Raw genomic sequence first — 23,576 nt, 5'->3', positions numbered from 1 at the left:
GTATCCTAACATCCTGTAGCACAATATTGCTGCTCTCCTCAGTTACTGCCTATACTACTGATGTTATTTCATCCTTTTCTGCTTTAAAATCATGTTGATCAAATCTGCTGTAAAGATGTTAAGAGTATCAGCAAACTGACTACAATGTTCCTGAGACTCAGGATCAGTGTCATTCTGCTTAGTTGCTATACCTGAGAGGATCTGTATTCCTTTCCAAGCGTCTCTCATGTTCCCCCCTTGAAACAGATGTTCAACTTTCTCTTTGTATTCTGTTTTTGCAACCTTAATTTGTCTATTAAATGTATTTGTCTATCTAGTTGATATTGGGCACCGAACATCTCCAGATAAAGTTCAGAGTCTGCAATAGTGTCATCCAACCACTTCTCTGTTCAGCAGATAATGCTAGCATCCCTGTATGCCCATTGGAATTCCACACTGGCGTGAAGTTCATCCAATTTATTTCTAAGGGACCTGACATTGGCGTGAACTATCGAGGGGATTTGATGATGTTTTAGACTAGCAAGTTCATCTCTTACTGTCGAAATCAGCTTCTGTTTGCTGACAAGAAGGTAAAAGGTTACAGTAAGGTAAAAGGTTACACTAGTGTCACACTAGTCTGCACTGCAAGTTTCATGTGATATCGATCAGCATATGTGCCAGCGGTAGTGTAGCTACTTTTCAAATGTACATAATTTGATGTGCCAAGCCTGTTAAAATTGCTGCCATAAACAGCAGTGTTTGCGCTAAGAGGTGGTTTTGGTGGGTCTTAAATGTCCCCGCTTGCGCTGCCTGAAATTGGCACTTTGTCGCTTGTTTTTAAAGACACACCTCAAATAACGCCAACCCTCCCACCTCAGTGCAAGCGAGTGATGTGAGACTGGTAATTTGCCAATCACGCTTTACACGCTGAAACTGCCAACACACTTGCGTTTTACAATACCATTGCTTTCCGCCCAGCCGAAAATAGAGCCTTTAGTATGAATAAGGTGTGGTATGTTGAAATGTATCGCTTACTGCATACATTTTACTAAACAGTAAGCTCTAAGTAGTATGTAGTATGGTTAGTAGTAGATACTTTTAGTAAACAGTAGCAGTATGACTTTTCGGACACAACCAAGGCCTCTCATTTCTATGGATGTCAGGTGATGGTGAAGCATGCAGGTTTGTGCTTTGCTGCCCTCCTTTGCCACACTGAACATTTTAAAATGTAAATATGCAGCGTTTCCTAAAAGCGGCATCTACGCGGATATCCTTGCAAACAAACACAACTTTCATGCACAAACAAGGTCCACAACCTAGACAAACACATTTTAGAAAGCACTTTGTTTGGACCAAAACAGCGCTCTTCACCAAACAGTCTTCCTCCTGTGATTTTGTTCCTAGATCGTTACCGATTTATCATCACATCATTTATCATTCAGATGTTCCTAGTCAAGTCATTCATTCAGATTGTCCTAGTCAAAAGTAATTTGCTTGTTTTTTTCACTCAGAATCAGTCCTCATTCTATGTGATATTGCACTGTGTCCCTGACTGTGCTCTGTTGGCACACAGCTTATCTGTATGCCCTGTCTGGCAAACTGGATGTCAATAACTTAGACATTCAAATAGGCTTTTTGAATGTCACAAAATGTCTCTCCTGTCAAAAAAAACAAAAACATTTCTACCATTGTGACTGCCAATGGCCCCTGGTCCAAGCATTGATTACTTTTTCTTATGATGTTATGATGACTGATGGATAGATGATTCACTTACTTAAACAAATGTATTTGTTGTAAGGCGTCTGCTAAATGCCATAAATGTAAATAAATAAATAAAAGTAAAACAAAATATTTACTGTATGTAGGCTAATTAGGGTCACCATCATTTTTGGACCACCAATTAAAGGGGTCTGAGCCATGGGGACACAGATTTTGCCAAATCCTGGATTTAATCGCATATTCAGTGGAGACTCCCATGAAGATGCATTTTAATGCCTTTAGCCATAATGAAGCAACAAATAGCAACATGTGGACCTTTAAAGACATCTGTGACCACTTATTACAAACAGTGCCATTTCTTTTGATTTCCTGCTCTGCAGTATGTGTGTGTGCTCTCTCTCTCCACATCCTGTCCATGGGCAGACATTTTAATGTGTCTTTCTTTCAATTCATCATCGATTGCAATACCATTGTAGGGCCTTATAGGTTGGCAGTTACAATATGAAGGATTAGCAAGGAAATGTGGCTATGTATTGTTCATAAAAAAGTGTGTCTTAATATTAATAATCACTTTGTGCAGAGAGTTGTTGAGTTAGGCTTGAGTAGAGCAAGAAAGGTGAAGTGAGAATAAATCAAATGAGGCTTATAATAATACTGTAAACTTATACAAGGATGACAAGGCAAATACATCATAGAGACATTTACCTCATGGTAAATGACAGGTAGAGGGAGAGGGAGAGAGGGAGAGAGACAGGGAGAGAACAGAGCAACATGGCCTGTATACTGCACTCAGAGAGAACAGCTGGGACCACAGACCAGAAAACAAAGAGAAAGATATGTTCCACAACATTCTGTTTTATCTTCCAACCATAAGTATTCAAATCAAGAGCTGTTTGTAAGGGAGAACCAATCAGACATCATCTTATCAGTTTACAGTCACATGACCCAAACATTCCTCGAGCCAATCAACATCAAAGTGAGAGCCATTTGGCCCATCGGGGGAAGGGATCTCAAGAAGGGGGCCAGAATTGGTGTCTCTCCCTTCACCATCATGATGATCTTAGAGAAGTTTCCACAATCGAAATATGAATCGACTATCCACCATCTTAGACAAAACCTACCACCAAGGCACCAAAATCTGAAACGTTCACTGGCAACGTTCACTGGTACAGATGATACTGTACTCAATGGTGCTAAATTAATTATGATTTTGTGTCACCAGCAATTTTCCACACGAGTATGGGGTTATTGGGTCTCATATATTATGTATTTGAGGTCCATGCTTGAACTAACTTGCATGAGACCTCAAGTTCAGCTGCTTCAGGCCAATCATGATTGATTTTGGTGCGCAAGTAGTACAGTAAGTTTCTCAGCAGAGTACATTGTTTTGGTGTTAACACACATTATTACAAATGCTTGGTACTGTTGGTAAATTTCAAATACAACTCTCTTTCCGTATTCGCAGCACAAGGACACTTACTGCAGAGAGGGGGCTTGAGAAATGGCTCAAACAAACTGTACAGTTTTTCAGTCAGAGAGCGAAACTGTAATCAATTCCCTTGGACTGCCCCAAATATTATTACAGCAGTGATTAAACCTGATGTTAACCAGAGTATGTGTGTCTGTGTGCGTGTGTGCATGTGTGTGTCTGTGTGTCTGTGCCTGCATGCGTGTGCATGTGTCATACCAAAGCTTGTTGAGGCAACCATAAGTTGAACCCTTAAGGAAATGGGGGTCCATCCAAATTGGATGCAGCTGGTCGTAATCAAATAGCCATTTAAAACAAGATCAGCGCTAGTGATTGAAAGGCCAGACGGCATATCATTTGTTCACTGAAATCTATTTATATAGGACATACCATGCTCTGCTCTAACTGTTTATTTAGTCAGTGTAAAAGCAGTTCCTTTCCAGTCCACTGCCATAGATTAAGTGAAGTCTAAGAGTGGGACCCCATTGTTTTGCATGGCAATCATCTGGTAAACATAAACTGTGCTCCCAGATTGACTGCAACCATTATACACAAAGGATCTGAGAAACTGTGGAGTGCTTTAAAGGGACATCTTACTCAAAAAAACACCCTCTAGTATATTTCTTGTCTGTCCACCACTCATATGGTCTGCATATCATTATTTTGTGGATCCTCATAGCCGTCCTCATTGGCAATATGAATGGTAGACTGACAAGAAATATACTAAAATCTAGCTTTAGAGTAAAATGTCCCTTTAAAGTTTTCTCTAAGACAGGTTGATTGAAGGGGGATGGTTTACTATTTTTATCCTTTTCTTTTTCATGCTAATAAAAAAACAGACACATTTTTCTACATTATAGATACATTATACAGTATGCACCCTATCAAGCACGCTGAGGTGAATGTGAGGTGTTTGTAACTCTTCACCCCAGCTATCTGCTGTTTGCTCTGCAGACAAACACCCTAAGAAGTCCGACGACCAATGTGAAATCACAGCTGTACAGTAAGTGCAGCTTGTTTAAATAGAAAATGTTAATATTTATCTCTTATCACTTTTGATTCATAGCTGGTGCCAGCTGTGTTTTAGACACAGATGTTCAAGCTGTATGCAATGTAAACAAAGACATTTAGATTTTACAGATTTGCTTGGCTTATTTTTCATTTTGAAAAAAAAACAGACGTGTAGGAGTAAGTAATGGTTACATTGCCATTTCTTCAATACCTAAATATGTTCTCTTAAATACATGTTACGACCTCTGAATGACCTCTGTAGGAAGTTCGGAAGCATTTCATCCAGGATGAGACTTTTTAAAATTATTTTTTTTACAATGAATAGTCCCTGATATTTGTATTATATCAATGGTTGAGTCTAATCTAACAAAGCCCCCTTACCTCATCATTATTCCAATTTAAAGTAATGATTGTCACCAGAATGGGTGAGTTTCCCAAAAGCTTCCTTTATCTCCTTTGACAATCCAGACACACTCTTCCCCTGACCCCTGATTCGAATTAGCATACTGCATGTATGTGAATCTTTGTAATTTCATCCATGCCTGAACCATTTGATGAGTCGCACTGATTGGAACTCACTATTGTTTGCCAAGGGGCTTCAAAGCTTTTTACACATTTCTCTGATTTGGCAAGAATATGGGTCAGCTTGTCCAGCTCATCTAACAAATTATTTATTCTGGTCACTTACTAGTGCAGCTGTTGTGAAATGTTTGATAGCAGCACTTGGTCTGAAAGGCAGTTTGGATTACAGTTAATGTCACACTTTAAAGCTTATTATTTATTTATTTAAGCATTTTTCAAGAGAGACCTGGTCCATGACAGCAGCACAATATACTCTAGCTCATCTCAGAACCCAGAATCTCATCCCTCAATTAACATTCTGGGAGCGAAGGAAGTAAAAAGTGGGGAAGGAAGTCTCCACCTCCCTAAAGATTTTAGCTTGCGATGCCCCTCCTGTTCTGCCCTGCCGTCTATGATGTTTACAACACAACATGCACACATGAAAACATGGAGTTAGCTGAACTAGTTTTTGAGGCCAGCATTTTGTCCATTAAATTTTCTATTAGAAAGAAACATCTGGTAGACACGCCTCCACCTTCTTAACCCCTTTCTATTACTCTGTATAATCTGTGGTCCGTGTGAAACTCATCAGATGCAACTGCCTCCCAGTCACACTTAGCGATGGGTGTGCTGTCAGAGTCTGACTTAGTGATACTATACTCTAGTCTAGTCAAAGGCCACTGGCTCCCTGATTGGCTCTGGCTTGTGTATCACATAGAAATTGAATTCCGCAACATATGAGGGCTGGATATCCATGGGCATCGTGATGCAGACTGATACAAGACAGGTATAGGTGGAAGGCAAGGGTAGGGCATGGGTTTGGGTGATAGGGGGATACAAGGTATGCAGAGATTTAGGCCAGTGGTTCTCAATGGATCTGTGCCTAAAGTCTTTTGATAGTCTTCTGAAAATCACAATCCTGCCATTTACCACAACTAGCCATCACCAATTTATAGGTCCTGATCCACCGTTTCAGAACACTGACACACAAATGATGATGTAAGATCATATAAGAGGAAATACTGTTAACACCAAGAGTGTATATATATTTGTATATCACATTGCTTTGTGCTTTGTTTGGTGTTGGAAAACTGCGAGACAAACCAAAAGCAATTTTGGCATTTCCCGAACATGGAAATAAATAAACACTTTCCCCTGAAATGATATATAAACAGGAAACCACAAAGATACTCTAGATGACTCCTGAAAGTTATGCTGGTGATGACCTGGTGATGGATGGTCTATGTCTTTGTGTGTTTGTGTATGTGCATGCGTTGCGTGAGTGTGTGTGTATCTGCATGTGTGTCTGTGTGTGTGTGTGTGTGTGTGTGTGTGTTTGTGTGTGTGTGTGTGTGTGTGTGTGTCTGTGTGTGTGTCTGTGTGCATACAAGAGAGTGTGTGTGTGCACATTTGAATGTGTGTGTGGTCCAGGCTGTGTATACGGATGCAACCCATCAGCTGTTTCTGCTTTGTTTATATTTCGGCTGTGATCTGCTGTAGTTATGTCAGAAGTCTCAACATCACGTCTTGAGTTTACATCCAGTGTCTAAAATACCTTACTTGCTTTAAGACACAAGCTATTTAATACAATTTGGACACTGGGCTTCTCATCTAAGTCAAAAACAGAACTCACGGGGCACTTAGTGGCATAGCACACTAATGCGCTTACCACGTAACCGCAAGGTTCCTGGTTTGATTCCCGACCCTCAACCTATCTTGCATGTCATCCCTCCTCTCTCTGCCATTCTTCCTGTTGATCTCTACTGTCTCTGTCCCAGTAAAGCAGAAATGCCCGAAAAACATATTTAAAAAAAGAACTCAGAAAGACCTCACTCTGTGCTATTCTACTTTAGGTTTGATTTTTTAAGTTTGATTTTAGATTACATGTCATTTGAGATCAGAATAATATAAGTGTGTGGGTTGCAAAAGGAGGGAAATATCTCAACTTTATTGGAAACATTTAGAATATCATTTTGTTACAGGAATCTGCCTAAATACATCCTAGAAAATGAGACATAGCTGACATATCAGTGGGCATTAAACTGTAAATAAAACAGTAAGTACTAGCATGAACAATATTAAAATGTGTGGAGGTTGCCATATTTATGCATGTTCACTATTGTGTGGGAAGTTCAGAAGCATTTGCTTGAAAGTCATCCAGGACAAAAGCCTCTGCTCTTGAACACAGGTTTAAAATATTTACTTTTTACAATAAATTGTCCCTGATATGTCCTGTATAGCTGAACTAGATTGTGCAGTGGCTGCTGCAACCAGTGACATTACTGTATATTGGAGCAGGTTGTTTTGAGTTTTTGATGCCCTGGCTATTAATTTATGCTATATCTGTGTTGTATCTTCAAATCTACAAAGTTGAGATGCAGGGGGGTATACTATGAAGCCAGCTTTACATATTCAGAATTATCCAGAGTTAACAGGCTTCCTCCATGTCATGAACTTGAGTAGTGCTGCCTCTCAGTCCATAATTCAGGGAATCGAACACTGATATAAATCCAGAAAGTTGTCAGTGCCACAGTTTCATTGTTGCCGAAATCAACCCTAATTTCGAACCTCAGACCCTGCTCTACTATGCCAGTGATTCCTAGAGGGCAGCACACGCTAGCTCTAGCGCTGTTCAACAGAAGGACCTCGCATGGGAGGGAGAGGGGATATTGGGAGTCGTAGGAATTTACTCAAATGGGCAATTTGGAACATCAGGACTGACCAAAGAGAAATATCTTGACTCAGGGATTGTTTTAACACAAAATGTTCTGTGAATATGTAGACCATTGATTAATGAAAAAAACAAAACAGGGTAATCCAGTGGATAGCACAGCCTCGAGTGCCTTATATACAACGATTACACAACAAAAATGATAATTATAACAAGAAAACAATGGCAGCTTTGTTTGTTACGTTGTTTCAAATACCCACGTTAATTGCATCCAATGCTGCGGGCATATGGATATCATAACAGGGTCAAGTCGTAGGCTACTTCTCAATTTCTATGATTCAATATTTGTATGTTGTACGCAGGGATATTACTGCAACGTATGGTAAACAGGTAAAATGAGCAAGCTAAGGTCAGTGAACATTTCTCAAACAAACAAACAAGCAAGGTATGGTAAACAGGTAAAACACGTCATAGTAGCTGTCACTTTATCAGGAAATAAAGCACAGCTTAGAATGCCTCTCGGCTAATCTCAGTGTTTGTAGAATTGTAAATAACACATAATGTGATGAAAATGTAACATGATCTGCAGAATGTCTGAAATTCTACAATAGCTGGCATGATGCTCCATCATATTTCAAAACTATATTTGGGAACACCCCCTGAACATTGAAAAACATCTGCAAAATGTTGGTGTGAATAGAATCACTCAGCTATTCATTCAAGCATGTCACTGTAAGGAAGAGAGAAACAATTCCTGTTTTAGACCAATAGCCTATAATATGTGGATTTATGTGGTAAATATTCCAATCATATTTGGTGTTATTGGGAAAAATACAAACACAATACATCATACAATATGTATTTACACACACACACACACACACACACACACACACACACACACACATACCAAGAGGTAACAGTTGTGTGTTCACCATCCAATACATGTATCAATGTACTGTTAAAGTTGTAGACTAGTTTTTAAATATTTCTTAATGAGAGTTGAATGTTTGGGTTAACTCTGCCGGTACACCATCCTCAGAGGAGTCAGCTATAGGAGGCTCTGTTGAACTGTTGCCTTCTATATTGACCTTAAGAAATGATAAGCCATTTTATAAGGTTCTGGGTCTTATCGAGAATGTTCACACACCCCTGTCAGCAGTGATCCAAAACAGAAGTAGAAATAGGCACTGAAACACTCACTTTTTACCACTTGAGGCCAAAGGCATATACAGGTACTATGAATTGAATGGGTTGTTAAACAATAGGCCTATTCCAATACACCCAAACACAATATCTATGTCAGGGGTCAATTCTGTAGCCCTAACTTGAGAAATGTAGGAATTCATATCAAGTGAAAATCCATGTTCCAGCAGTTACTTGACATGCAAGTTGTCTAATGTATTTGACATTAAAACACCTATTGGCCGACTGCCGATTGGAAGAAAAATTATGTTGGGAGAGCGAGGTAAGTTGTCACACGGGTAAGTTGTCAATACCTCCAACACTTCTCAAAAATGAAATAGCTACTTTGTGTGACTACATGTTCTATGGTCAACTTCCTGTTCACATGTGGTCAAGGTCACTCTAATCTGAGGTGAGCACAAGTTTCTTATTTTTCCCCTTCAAAAGTAACAAAAATGGCACTTTACATTTTATGCAATAAAACTTTGTTAGGTATGAATGTTCAAAATTATAATTTAGACAATAATAATAAAAGACAATAACGTGTCGTTTGATACTTTAGCTGCAGTCCTATGTTGAGCTAACCTTTAGAGATTTGGCCAACAATAGCATCCATGTCAGTTTTGGGCAAGTTGTCTCAATGACTTTGGGGCAAGTCTTCACATGTGACAACTTGCCCCAGTATAAATAGCCACATAGAACATGCTCAAAAAACATTGTGATATTGTGTAATCAGCTCTGAGAATAGTATTAAATGTTACTGTAAATGGATTATTATATATATGTATAGTTTAGAGCAGCAGACATATCCCTGGACTACACAAGACTCTGGCGTGTGTGTGTGTGTGTGTGTGTGTGTGTGTGTGTGTGTGTCTGTCTACTAACACACTACATGCCTACTATCTGCGACAGTATATCCGCATTCACACACACTACTTCATACAGTGTCATGAATTTAGTGTGGTGTTATGAATTACACGTGGCAACAAGGATAGTAGACAGGGAGGTGGGCGTAATAAGCCTGTACTGAATATGTAATTGCAATGAGGAAATGTGTTTTTGAAGGAAAGAAGAAAGGAAAGAAGGAAGGAAGGAAAGAAAGAAAGAAAGAAAGAGGGGAAGGAAAGAAGGAAGAAAGGCAGGAAGGAAGGAAGGAAGGAAGGAAGGAAGGAAGGAAGGAAGGAAGGAAGAAAGATGGTTAGAAATTATGAAAGAAAGACAGAGAATGGCAGCACACCACCTGACATAATGTTAAAAGTAGTGAGGCAGGTGAAGTTGTGGAACAAATTAATCAGAAGTACAGCGAAGGATTTTGACATAAATTACCATACTCTGACTCGGTATTGTCAAAAGGTAACCAGAGAAGAAGTTATAAGTCAGACAGCCATGCCAACAATAGTGGTTGGCTCTACAAAGCCACGGCAGGTTTTTTCACCTGATTTGTTCAGTATATTACTAGGTCAGCTGACATTTATTTTGGTCTGTCGCCAAGTGAGGTCAGAAGACTTGCCTACCAGTTTGCTGTGGCACACCAGCTGAAGTTCCACCAATGTGGCCAGAAAAAGAAGGCCAGCTCGGAGTGGTTTACAGGCTTCTTAAAGCGGCACCCAAGAGCCAGAGGCAACTAGCCTTGCCAGGGCAAATAGCTTCAACAGAGAAAATGTTAATGCTTTCTTCGACAATGTAGCAGTCAGAGATATGCTACAGGGAACCCTCATCACACTGGCCACAGGGAATAGTATACCTCCATATTTTATATTCCCCCGTGTCAACTTCTGTGATCTTCCGTTGCTTCTGCCTCATCTGTGTGGAGCCATTTTCAAACAGCCTTCCAAAGGGGACTTGGGTGAAGTGTGTGAGATGCAACAAATGCTTTCATCACAGGCCAGTCAATGAATGTGTGCCAGACCTGTGACTCTGAAGATAAGTCTGATTAGTCAGATACGTTGTATGTCGTATAGGCTGTTACAAAACTGTGCATTAGTGCATTAGTGTGTTTAAACACCACGTCTGTTTTGTTAAGACTTTAAACATTTAAGCAAGTTATTTGCAACATTCCATTCCATTCCAATTCCAACAATTACCGTGGATCTATGTGCACGCCAGAGAACGTTTGATTTCAAAGTTCAAAGTAAAGTGGTCGTGCCACTTAATTAATGTGCTCTGCCTGCATTATTGTTTTGATTGAAAGGCATGATTGTTTTTATTTCTTTAATGTTCTTTAATGAAGTTAAATTTGGTATTCACAATTAATTAGTTATTTTATTTCTTATTTGTTGCTAATCCAATGTGACAACTTACCCGAAGTAGTGTGACAATTTACCCTTGAAGGGGCAGATTGTCACAGGTGCACACTTTCTATTTAACGGTCTACAACTCCATACTGAAATAAAATATGAAGATGTAATGAATACAAAATATGTGTCAAAGACTTCCTTCATTCATTTGGTATGACATTTATACCATTGTGACGTATTGTGCCCAGTAAATGTTAAACAGCGTGAAAAGTGTGACAACATACCCCGCGCTCCCTATCTTGCACTTAGACTTGCGTCCTCTTAATGGAATATAGAGTTAACAAGAATTGTCCTTATCTCATTAGTTTTTCGCCATTAGTCAAAATAGCCAATTTATCAAACATAGAGATAACTCTATGAGACCTTTCGTTCGTTGCATTAATGGTTAAACCGATCACAGCATGAATAAAAACAATGTTTTTCATGCTGAGCAGAAACGGGAATAATAAACAGTGTGAACTTACAGTGTGACTTGTCCGTTATCGGTGCGTACAGGCAGGAATCCCATACGCTTCTACGAGCCTGTCGTCTGAAACAATCTTGTTTGTCAGGAATTGGCGCAGCCACTCCTCCATACCCCGCCCGATTCGTTGCATAGCTTGAGGCTACTTATCGTACTAGTCTACAGGAACAATAAAGGAACAACCAATAAAGTATAATTCACTCCCAAACCTCCATATTCCCAGTAGTGTTTGTAGCGACTCGGCGCTCAGCGGGGCAAGTTATTTGTTTTTTATTGAAAGTCAGGCATGACAAACCTTGACAGGTACAGTATGTTTAAATAGCTCTCCAAATCATTCTGGTCCAAAATTCTTGTGTAGGTAAACTGGAAAATAAATAACTTTTTCTTCTTTCAGAGAGAGGCAATGGCAACAGGAGGGTATCAACATCAGGACATATTTGCTCCTAGAACTATTGAACATGCTGCAAACTTCAGGTGTGTGCGAGTGTGTGTGTGTGTGTGTGTGTGTGTGTGTGTGTGTGTGTGTGTGTGTGTGTGTGTGCGTGCGTGCATGTGTGTGTTTTCAAGGGGAGTAGAGAATGTGTGCCTCCAGCATTAGTTTGCAACATTTAGTGAGATTTTGAAACACAGTAAAATAAGCATTTCAGGTTTCACCTTGAGCCCTTGTGCGTGTCTTTAAATCTACTGAAGTTCATAACCACATTAAAATACAAATATAAAATTCTCACATGTTCACCAACCCAACCATTAGACCAAGAAGACGTTTTCATTGTCCACAAGGCTGGCATGTCTGCATGTGGCAAGATTACTCACCACATGAGTGTGGTTCCAAACCACCTCCGCTACATCAACACCCAGCCCCTACCCTTTGATTATTTATTGCAAATAATAAACTAATTATACTGATATTTCAGGGTGTCATTGTTACATGGGTAAATCGCTTTCTTCTGCGTGCTATTAAAATCTTGCCACTGACCACAAAACTGTGGAATCTGTGGAATCTTTACCTTTTGTCATATTACACTCTGGAAATTAAAATAAATCAAATCTAATTTTTTTGAGCTGTATGTACACATTATAACCCTCATCATCAAAGTGAAAATTAAAAATTAAAAAATTCTGGACAATTATTAAAAATTAATTAGTGAAATACCTGGTTTGGTTAAGTGATCAGCCCCTTAGAGCATACCATTATAAACTTGCTCAGGTGCAACCAATCAACTTCCAGATCAAACACCAGGCTAATTGCCCCCCACCTGACAGCAATTGTAGTGGTTTTGATTACTTCAGAATAAAACCAGCTGTTTCTTGAGGATTCCACTACTAGAAGTGCATGGTTCTGCAAAGAATTCACCATGGTTGGAAAAGTACTTTCAAAAGGCCTCCGGGATAAAGTTGTAGGAAGGCACAAGTTAGGTGAAGGCTACAAAAAGATTTCGAAGGCTTTAGCTATCCCTCTGAGTACCGTTCAGAGCATCATTAAGAAGTGGAAGGCGTATGGCACCACCAACACCTTGCCTAGATCAGGCCGTCCGTCCAAACTGGATGACCGAGCCAGGAGGACATTGATCAGAGAAGCTACCAAGAGGCCAAAGGCAACTTTGAAGAACTTATGGCTGGGACTGGTCTGTGCATGTGACAACAATCTCACAAGCTTTACACAAAGCTGGCCTGTATGGCAGGGTAGCAAGAAAGAAGCCTTTTCTGAAAAAGTGCCACAGTCAGTCTCGTTTGTGCTATGCAAAAACACACCTGGAAGATTCTGTTGCCATGTGGAAAAAGGTTTTATGGTCAGACGAGACTAAGATTGAACTTTTTGGACTGAACTCCAAGCGCTATGTTTGGCGAAAACCAAACACAGCACACCACCCAAAACACACCATATCTACTGTGAAGCATGGTGGTGGCAACATTATGTTGTGGGGATGTTTCTCTTCAGCGGGGACTGGGAAATTGGTCAGGATTGAAGGGAAAATGGATGCTGCCAAGTACACCCAAATTCTTGAGGTCAACCTGCGTCCCTCTGCTAGACAGCTGAAGATGGGCAGGTCATTCACCTTCCAACACGACAATGATCCTAAACATACCGCCAAAAGAACAACGCAGTGGCTTAAGGATAGAAAGGTGAATGTCCTTGAGTGGCCAAGTCAGAGCCCTGACTTAAATCCGATCCAAATCTGTGGATGGACTTGAAGAGAGCAGTCCATTGCCGCTCACCACGGAATTTGACTGAACTCGAACAATTCTGCAAGGAAGAATGGGCAAATATTCTCCAATCTAGGTGTGCAAAGCTAGTGGAGACATATCCAAACAGATTGATGGCTGTAATTGCAGCAAAAGGTGGCTCTACAAAATATTAAATCAGGGGACTGATGACTTTTCCAACCCTGTTATTCTTGTTTTTCATTTTATATACATTTTCAGAACTGTCGCCTTTTTTTTCATTAGTTTGATGGCTAAATTTGTACATAAAGCTGGAAAAAGTTCTTTTTTAATGGGTTTTGATTTCATGCTGTACGACAAATATAATAACTATTTCAAAGGGGTATGATGACTTTCTATAGGCACTGTACAGTGCCCTGCGTAAGTAATGGGACAGTGAAGAATTTTGTCTTATTTTGACTCTATACTCCAAATGTTTGGATTTGAACAACAATTACTATGAGGTTGAAGTACAGATTCTCAGCTTTTATTTGATAGTACATTGACCCCACCAGATGCTGTATATCTTCTCTGGTGATGCTCTGCCAGGCCTGTACTGCAGCCATCATCAATTGTTGTTTGTTTTGATGTCTTTTTGCCATCTTAGGAACCAGGCTTCATACATGTAAGTGCACAAAACCAAGACCAGATCTGCTTAGAAAATCAGCCGGAGTGAGTAAAAATCTCAGGACCAGGATTGGGTTGGATGTTTCCCGCTAATATAAGCAATACATTAAAATGCATCTCAGTGCCATGTTTTTGTATGACGTGTCCGTCTTTGAGTTCAATGGTTTTTACAAATTCATGTCTTCCAACATTAATTTTTACCTACTAAAAATAGATTACCAAAAAGGAATTAAACCTATTTGGGTGCCATTAGGCTACTATCATACTAAGTCTGTATTGATATCGGCTAAGACCTCTTTACCTGAAACACAAATTTCATCAATAGGCTAAGACAGGATGATCACAGCCTGTGACAGCCTCAAGTATTTGCTTATAAATGTGACTGGCTATAAACCTAAATTACACAATATGGTTTCCATATTGATATAAGCCAAGTGTCGGTATTAAATGATGGTGTAAAACAGACTTCAGTCACCAAAAAAAAAAGGTTAGGCTGTAGGCCTACTGCATTAGGCGACAGTCCTACAGCTGCATTCACAGTCTGAAAAGTTACAGAAATTATGTGCATAGAATAATTCATAGTTAGTAATTAGTAATAGTAAAAGGTCCATGTTGACAAGGACATCAGGATTTCAAGTATGGGCCATGGGACAAAAAAACATGATGACAGCTGTACTGAACTTGGGAGATCTTCACATTGTACTGTATGCAAAGATGTGTTTAAATGGTTTGGTGCCAGCCGAACCATCCCCACAATTCAGAAAATAACTTTCCCAAACTGTGCAACCATTGGCAACCACATCAGGGTTAGTTTTTAAAGCATTTATAAGTGTATTTATAAAGTATTAATAACTGGCTCCTGATTGCAAGCTCCCTATTTGGCAAGCACCAAGTGAACAATCTAAACAACTGTTTTTAAATGGTTTATAATTGAATAATAAACTGGTTATAAGTGATTTATTATACAGTATAACTCTGGTTATTTAAAGCATTTTCCGGCTACGCTTTAGTACTGGGAACACTTATTAGGCACTAATTTCTTGGACAATTTTGAGGTCCTAGTCATTTATTAAGTCTTTATTCAGTATTTTGTTTTTGTTATTTCATTCGTCATGTAGCTGGCCAGTTAGATGTGATTTCAGCAACCCTCCAATCAACAGCATGGTACACATTTGTGAGTATTTATTTACAATGATATCAGCAGTAATACAGTGCCTTCAGTAAGTATTCACCCCCCTGGACTTTTCCATATTTTGTTGTGTTACAACCTGACTTTAAAATAGATTAAATGTATGTTTTATTTGTCACTAATATACACACATTTCCTATAATGTCAATGTGAAAATTATGTTTTAGAAATGTTTACAAATTAATTAAAAATCAAAAAAGCTGAAATGTCTAGGGTACTTAACATTACATAACATTGTTGTGTAGGTGTGTTTGTGGTAGTGTCTTTAGGGGTTAGGTATATATATTAAAAAAAAACACTTATAATTAGTGTTTAGTTGTAATTAGCGCAAATTAGTGCCTAATATGTGTTTACCACAATCAGGTGTTACCCATTTTTTCTATAAAAATGTACACAATGTGTACAATTCATGTATGTTGGATTCCATTCATAGATGTTTTGATTTGCTCTCAAACCTGACATTCTTTACACAGCTTCAAGCAGTTGGAACGTAATATGGTGTTCACCTAAATTGACCTTGTTTTATGAAGTCTGAGTAATTACTCGTGACATTTTGTCTCAGGTTGATGCACAAACTGTAAGTGCATTATGTAGGTTCATGCAGGAAAACAAACACCATCTGCTCGAATGATGGATGAACAAACATCGTTCACTATTTGAATTATAGGAATGTATACCCTGGAGCAAACATGCCCAAATGGTCACCCCCAAACAAACATATTAGACCTATCAAAAGGTCTATCATCATGCAGCAGCAGATACCAAGTTTCTCCCCCTCCCTTCCCTTCTCTCATTCCCCAGTCCCCTCCCTCCTCATCTACAGCCCATAAATCTTGAGGCTGAAGATAAGCTCTCTCACTGCTTCCATTCCTGCTTTCACTCAACTCCTCATTCACTTGTGCTTGTCAGACTCTTGGGTCTACCCAGCAACACCCCCTAATGCTTTCCGCTATTCCCTCTCCCCTGAATTTGTATGTTCACATTTTTGTCCTCCAAATTCGAGGGTGCTGAAGACATAATTTGACAATCAAAACTTCAAAATCATTCAAGTTTGTATATTTGAGCCTAAAAAATAGTGCTTAAAGGTCATGATAAATCAGTAGCGATCACTGAATGAGATCACATGATGAAGAATGCGCTGAGAGCATAGAAAGCAAAGAGATCATTTTTTAAAATCTGATGTTGTGGTTGAGCACTGACTTTTATGTATTTTCCTTTATGTATTTTCACTGGCCTTTACATATTTTAAGTTTTGTGTGACAAGGATATGCAAACGATTACTGCTATTAGAAAATGTAGCATATGTAGTTTTTCTAAATGTCAGTTACAAAAACGCAAATGTCTGTTACGAAACACAATAGTAGCACAATACAATACACACAATAGTACGCAATAATATCACAAAGAATTCTGTTGATTTTGGGGGTGGAATATATATTTGACATGGTTTCAAAAGTTGAAGTGTACTTGATTTAGCTTGCCTTGCATTTGCACTTCTGAGACTATGCCAGTGCTTTGATCTGCCAAATATTTTTCAAATATTTATTTTGCCCTGGTCTGGTAGTCTGTGATGTCCCAAATCCTGCTGCGTGAAAGGCCACTTATAGAGTGAACTGAAACTTTATATGAGGTGCATAAGGTGCATAAGGTGCAAGATTCACAATAGTGTACCACAAATATGTTTTAATGTACAGTACACCAGACTGCATTGCATTATGAGCAAATTCTGACAAAGCGGGAATATTATTCAGTACTGTAATCAGATCTTACTATAAAATTACTGTAAGATAATACAGTTTGGTACTGTAACTTTATACATTGTACCCTATTCTTTTATACACTTATACATTGTAATTTTTTAACAACCTGACATCAGTTAGACAGTCAGGGAGCAACTTATCATAGACGGTAAGCCTACTGAACCAATAGCACTGCTAAACCATACAGCAGAAGAACCAAGGTACCAGTACATCATCCCGTTAGGTATAATGGTAAGTAAGATACACAGGAATTAGAATTACCCACCGGGCTATATAAGAAGATTGTGGGTAACTCCAATTCCTGTATGCATGTTGCTGTATTTTACTTACTGTTATACTGTGCCTTCCAGGATGTTGTTTGGAGTTTTCACTGTTAGTTCCGACTGTATTTTCCATCACCTTTGGCAGGGTTATTGGTTCAAGTACCGTCTGTGATAACTGTAGTGAAATGTTTGGGACTGGACATTCCTTTCATTAGTATATAATGACTAATAACACAGGACCGCTCACCTGTTGATGTTATTGTCTTGAGTCAATCTTGGCAGTTTGAAAGTCATTGTCTATCCTCCATTACAACTCTGACACTACAATGTTGTCTGAGGAGAATGTGTTCTTTTTTACTTTATTGTGTTCTATTTGGGAATTTACCCCTGATTTGCAAAAGTTTCAACCTACAGTAAAGTGTATTATTTGTTTTAAAAATCAATAAGTAATTCAGTATTGTCTGCACCAGTTTTGTTTAAAGAAAATAATGCTGTGACTTCTGCATTAAGGTTGAGGGGAAAATACTTGCTGCAACATATGTCAGTGAGCTTCTGTGGAGTTTTTGTTCTTGAGGTAAGGGGTGTTTGAGACAGTACATAAAAGTGTGGTAAAGATGCAGTAATATTTGCAATATGAAAGACAGCATGTCCAGAAACGCTTTCATAGTCATGATGTAGAAGGCAAAAAAGAGGGATATCCCTACACTCCAACCCACACACACTCTTGCACAAAGACCACTCCTCAATGCTTGAACTTGCTGTAGTATGCAGGCAGAGGACTCAACTGTACGACTCGGAGACCAAAACTTAAATCCAAAAGAATAGTTTTTAATCCCAAAAAGCAGGGTTCGTACACAGGTAGGCAGTCAATGAGTAGAAAAAAACAGTAATCACTAGGAAATCACTCGGAAATGCTGGGACGTATGACACAAAGGTACAAAGACAAACTGGCACAGAGACAGGGGAACACACAGACTAAATACACAGGGAAGGATGATGAGGGACAGGTGAAACCAATCAGGGTGGGGTAAACAATCACACAGGCGGGAAACAAACAAGGGCAGATAGCAAAGTGTCTGAAACGAGATACAAGGTGAGTATCACAAAATGAACAGGAAACAATAAATGAATAACATGAAACAAAGACAAACATAAACAAAGGAACAGGACGAGACATTACAGAACTGAACCCTCCAAAACATATGCCTTCCCTATGACACGTTCCAGCCTCTCTCTAACTCACACACACACACACACACACACACACACACACACACACACACACACACATACACACACACGGTATGCATGTGGAAGGCAGCAGGAAGAAGTAAGTTAAAACTTACTGTAAGGATATGATAAATAATCAAAATATATATCTTTTCCTCTCTTTCTCTCTCTTCATAATGTTAGTGTGTTTGGTATGTTTTTGGCTCTCACTTCTTCTTTCTCATATTCACATTTGCAGTGTTTATTCATTTTCTTTTCACATTCTGTGTATCTACAGTGCATGCCAGCAATTTGTTAGTTTCCTTATAGTAGAAATATGAAATTGGTCAAAAACTACCATTTGATTTATTTATGTCTGAGAAACCACACTGATCTCCAGAGATGGATGTTATCAGTGATTTGGAGCCTGTATTCCCTGGGAAATGCATGAGTAGACAAGAAAATGTTAGTATCAGTCCAACATCTGTGTTAGATATGTGTACATCATTTCCTATCAGTTTTTTTTCAGGCATGACAGTATCATTGGACAGTTGACTCTATTATTACAGCAGTGTGTTATATTCAGTATTGTGTGTTTCGAACTCCTAACCACAATCAACAGGCCTTGTTCTCTCCATGTTGGTGAAGGTACAGTATACTGTAAGAACATGGATGTTTTGCTGTACCAACTGAACATGTGTTAATGCAAGAGATTCACACTATAACTGAAGTCTCACATTGTACTCCTGACCTCTATGCCTACTTTCCTGAGTATCACTGACATCACCAGCCACCTATGGTGTTATAATGTGCACATTCTCCTGCATATTTTACTTTAACAGTCTGGTGCAGGTGTACTGTAGCTAGAGACTACACACTTTTGAAAAGTCAACATGTTTCCTCCTGGACTAACTTACATCATAGGTAACTAGCTGGCCCATGGATTTGCTTCTGCTTTCTGTATACAATATAAGTTTAATCTGCTGCTTTTGTTAATTAACTCTTCCATCCAACAGACTACTCTTGATGAAGCCAATCTTTGAAGCAAGAGCACAGAATGATTGTTTACTGAAAGTGCTCATGGACAAACAACCTTGTCAGAACTCTGCTCCTCTACTGAAGATCAACTTTGCAGAAAGTGATCTTGTTGATGACAGAGGGCCCTAGTTAGCCAAACCCTTCACGACACCTTATCATACCTGACTGAACAACAACAAAGGACATTGGTGAAGATGGGATGAAGAGATAATAAGTGAAGAATTTCTTTAGTTGTCATGGAAACGGTTAGCCTCTTACCTTTCCCAAGGTAAGCCCCACACACTGAACATATTCCACCTATACCTCAAAGAATGATGGTATGTCAGTCGTCAGCAGGTAACAAAGGGGCTTGATGGATTGAGCGCTGAAAGATGGACAGGGGTGGAAAGCTGCAGAACTTTTTGAGCAGAATTGAATGTGGGATGCATGTAGCTGCATGTTAGTCAGACACAGCGGCTCTAGCTATTTCACCCTGAGGGAAGGAGGGCAGAGCAGGCCAGTCCATTCTTCGGTCATCCACTGTAGAAGTTTTCCTTGGCCTACCAGGCCATTTGTGATTTCTGATCTTTTCTGAGCTTTCTTTCCGTTTAATGATGAACTGTTGATTTTGGTGAGTCTAAGGTTTTGGCTATGTTTCTGATTCAGATTTTTCTGATACAGTATATCAGCCTCATAATGGCTTCCTTAACATTAATTAATGTCTCGTTGGTCCTCATGTTGACAGACACCAATAGCAGACTCCAAAGACAAATGCAAAGCCTAGAATCAATACTAGACATTTACAGCTCTCTTATGCAGAAACTAACCAGAAACACCTGCCAAGCGATACTTTTGGTGCCCTGAAATAATGGGGCTATGTATAAAAGGGTTGTAATTTCTAAATGGTGAAACCAATCTGAAAAAAGAAAGCATTGAAATAAAGTTGAGAATTTCTACTTTAACCTCATAGTAATTGTCTAATAGAACTACATTAAAAAAAGACAAAATGCTTCCTTCCAATAATCCTTCTTTCCAACTTGCTTCTAACTTCTTTACTTTCCTATTTATGGAGGGCACTGTATATTATGTTCTGATGATATGACTTATTTACTTTAGAAGTGCTTTTGTTTTCACCTTCATCCCAATGTTAAAACATTAAAAACATGTGTTAAACACACATACACAACCATTCTACCTACAAGTAGTCCACAATATCAATTGTGGCTTTAAAGCAAATACAGTTGAAAATAATGAAAATATTTGAATGCCATTTGAAGCTAGAGTTGCTTGTTGTGTGTCTGCTCTAGACACTTTTAGTGTGTACAGTAAATGTGTCAAATCGGGAAATATATAGATTTCCTGTCGCACTGGTAATATAATGTAGATCTCTCATCTAAATGAGTATAGAAACATTTGTGGTATTGCTGAAATGCAGACAGATGGAACAAGATAGCGTGGGTTTGGTGCACAATTGGGGCAAAAGTGATATGTATAGATTTCCCAATGGGACACATTTACTGTGACATACAGTGCCTTGCATAAGTAATGGGACAGTGAAGCATTGTTTCTTCTTTTGGCTCTAATGATTATGATAAAGTTGTACAAATGCCACATAATGACATATACTAGTGATAGACTTGATACTGTACAGTATAGTTATGTAATTATACCAATAACTTAAAATTCCACTTAAAATGATATGACATGATATAAAAGGATTTAATGTAAAATATAAATAATGTGTTATTAATATTGTTGAATAATATAAAAAATTAGCTTTTTGTAACACTGCCCAGCAATTGTAATTTTGTAATCATTGTATCCTATCCTCACCTCCCAGTTGATGTATACATAGTTCTGGACTCCTCAGAGAGTGTTATCCTGAGAACCAAGTCCTATTGCTCCTTTGTGGAGCAGATCAAACAGTTTGCCCTGGACTTTGTGGACCAACTCAAAAGCAGGTGTGTGACCCCTGTTATTGCAGTTTTGACGGCACTTTGTTTTATGGTCGTCAATTTATCCATATTTACTGAGAAGGTACATGGTGATATGGTAATTGTGTAATAATGCATTAGGAGAGACTTTGTTTCTTTGTTGTCTGGGGCAACCAGCCAAATGCTTGTGATGGACGCTTATGATGATTATGTATGAAAATATGTTATGCTGTGTCCGTTGTTGTGAGAGGAACGTTGTTGGTTGTCATTAACTGCCATGTCATGTTATGACGGGCATTCCATTATTGCCACAAGGTTTTGATGATGTTTGAGCAGTGCAATTAATGTTGTGTTACCCTTGATAGTCAGTGAACTGACCCTTGTTTCATCCCTCAGACTGCAACAAAGGCCAACAATGTAATTCCTCCTACTACATAGGCATGCATAGCTCATGTCTCATTCAATACACAACTCACTTTCAATTCAATTTAATTCAAAACACTTTATTTCTCCCCAAAGGGCAATTACTGGTGATTGAAAGGGGCAGCATACTGTACATCCAACACAAAATCACCTACACATATTACATATTACAACAATTAAAAAGAGTGCAAAGAAGTGCAGTTCATTAGTCAACAGTCAACCAGGTGTGTGTGTGTGTGTGTGTGTGTGTGTGTGTGTGTGTGACTATCTTTGTCTTACGATGACTATTGGATAGATGATTCACTTACTTAAACAAATGTATTGTTGTAAGTCGCTTTGGATAAAGGCGTCTGCTAAATGCCATAAATGGAAATGGAAATGTGTGTGTGTGTTTGTGTACCATTCCTAATAAGCACTGTGTATACTATTTAATAATCTCTGTGATTATTGAAAGCTATACAGCCTTAATACAACAACAGATTAACAAAAAGTACCATCCCTCATAACAGTTCTGTTCTCTGGACTGCAGTATTGTTCTAGCAAGGCAGTCCCTGGTAAATGCATATTTCTTTGCATATCCAACATCTGCATCTCTAGACAGAACTCATTTCTGGGTGTTGAACTGTCTATGAACTGAGGTATGTCTGTGATGACTCAAGGCTGGGAAGTATGAGGACAGCTACTTGCCTTACATGGTCCTAAAGGTTGCAGAAAAGCAACAGGCAAGGATGACAACCATAAACACATGTACAATGTTTGTGCATAAGGACCTTCCTAGACACACAAACATAATGGTCATTGTTGAAAGCCAAAATCCAGGATTTTCCCCATTAATCCTACTTAATAATGGTGGGAATGTGTGTGTGTGTGTGTGTGTGTGTGTGTGTGTGTGTGTGGGTGTGTGTGTGTGTGTGTGTGTGTGTGTGTGTGTGTGTGTGCTCACAAGTTCATACAGGTACATCAGAGCAGTGAGTGAGTGTGCATGTTTGTTCGTGATTAAACAATTTCGATTCACTTTGTGACCTGCATTCTTGACTAAAAGAGATGGGAGATAGATTTATTTTATTTGACACCACTTAAAGGGATAGTTAAAGGGATAGTTCACCCAAATAATAAAATCACATACTGTATTTGGTTCCTTACCCTGAAAGGACAGACTTCAATCCACACTTTATCTTTGTTTATCTGGGCACTGTCACTAACTGCTAACGGCAGTTACCCAAAATACAATAGAAGTTAATAGCCACTTTTCGACTGCGGTGCCAGTGCATGCCCAGGCTTACTAGTGACCAACTAGTGAACAAGTCCATTTGAATTTTCACAGTTGGGCACACTGGAGACACTAGCAACACATAAATTCCTCCGGTTTTCCAACAGGTTCTGGTAACTTAAGCACTTTATGACAATTGTATTTGTAAAAAGCTCTAATCAAATCCATTCAATTGTGTAGTTGCAGCAAGCTAACTTGGATTATGCCCACCCACCAAGTTCCTAGCCAATTAAAATACTTGGATGATAAAAATATCCCACCCTCGCTGCGTGCATGTGCATGTGCGTGCGTGTGTGTGTGTGTGTGTGTGTGTGTGCATGCATGTGCG

The 23,576-nt window shown here is 39.0% G+C and overlaps 1 protein-coding gene across 3 annotated transcripts in view; it reads right to left on the bottom strand.

The window, feature by feature from the left end:
- col6a4a (collagen, type VI, alpha 4a) overlaps positions 1-11,469 on the bottom strand; it is a 58,583-nt gene extending 47,114 nt beyond the window's left edge. For all 3 annotated transcript variants that reach the window (XM_083678862.1, XM_083678863.1, XM_083678864.1), the window contains exon 1: positions 11,356-11,469. The gene's annotated coding sequence lies outside the window, so the exon portion shown is untranslated. The remainder of the gene's footprint in view (positions 1-11,355) is intronic.
- Positions 11,470-23,576: the final 12,107 nt, after the last annotated feature.

The sequence above is a fragment of the Argentina silus genome, assembly GCF_951799395.1.
Source record: "Argentina silus genome assembly, chromosome: 10".
In the NCBI taxonomy this organism is placed as follows: Eukaryota; Metazoa; Chordata; class Actinopteri; order Argentiniformes; family Argentinidae; genus Argentina; species Argentina silus.
This window is presented reverse-complemented; position numbering and strand designations above follow the sequence as displayed.